Consider the following 1,180-nt stretch of genomic DNA (forward strand, 5'->3'; position numbering starts at 1 on the left):
TGACATCTGAACATCAGCTCTCCCGCACCGGTTCAAAGAAAAAAAAGTAAAAAAAAAAAAATTACCCGGGCTGCCGCCCCCTCTCCGATCTGCCGCCCGAGGCGGCTGCCTCACCTCGCCTCATTGCGGTGCTGGATACTGATTGTATGACCAAACCAGTCATTGTAATATACGCTTTGAGAAAGGAATGTCTTATTCCGAAACGCGTTAGCGTTTTTTAGGGGGTATTTTTGTTTTTGTTTTTTCTTATTTCATTCTTTGTATACTTTGTTTTATGATTTGTAATTAAAAGTTACATTTTAATATATTTTTTCAGAGAGTTGCCAGTTTTCTTCAAGTTTTTTCACACAGCACCACACGCCACACGAGGATTAGATATGCGCATCTGCACACAATTCCACACGCTGGAGGATTAAATGCACGTGTCTGCAAACAGTTCTACACGCTGGAGGATTAGATACGCGCCTTTGCACACAGTACCGCGCACCGGAGGATTAGATAGGTGACTCTGCACACAGTACCGCGCACCGGAGGATTAGATAGGTGACTCTGCACACAGTACCACACGCTGGAGGATTAGATACGCGTCTCAGCACAGAGTACCACAAGCTGGAGGATTAGATACGCATCTCAGCACAGAGTAACACACATTAGAGCTTTACTTCAAGTTTCCACAGCAACCCAGCCATTTTTCTTCACTGCTGTAGGTCAGCTTTAAAGGGGCAGGGCGCTGTTGATGACACTGTTATACAAGGTCACATACACACAGCTTTACTCCAGGTATCCATAACAATCGCAGGTTTTTCACTGATCTCCAAAATGAGATACACATGATCACATGACACTTATGGACATACACACAAACGACATACAAAATAAACCAGTGCTAAATTGGACAATTCTTATGGGACCACTATACAAACATAAAATGTAATATACCCGTGTGAAGCCGGCTCCTCCAGCTAGTATCTTATATACTAATATATCATATACTGCACCCGTCACTCATGACTGGCTGAGGATCTGATAATGTACAAATATTATTTTTCCCATGGTTCACTCCATGGTGTATAAGACCCTCTACACCTACTCTGGTCCTCTCCTCAAGGAGAAAGAGTTCCCTGAGACCGTCCAGAAAGTAGGGAACGACACAGCAAACATTATGTATGATGCAGCCTTT

This window comes from Leptodactylus fuscus, chromosome 3 (assembly GCF_031893055.1).
Source record: "Leptodactylus fuscus isolate aLepFus1 chromosome 3, aLepFus1.hap2, whole genome shotgun sequence".
In the NCBI taxonomy this organism is placed as follows: domain Eukaryota; kingdom Metazoa; phylum Chordata; class Amphibia; order Anura; family Leptodactylidae; genus Leptodactylus; species Leptodactylus fuscus.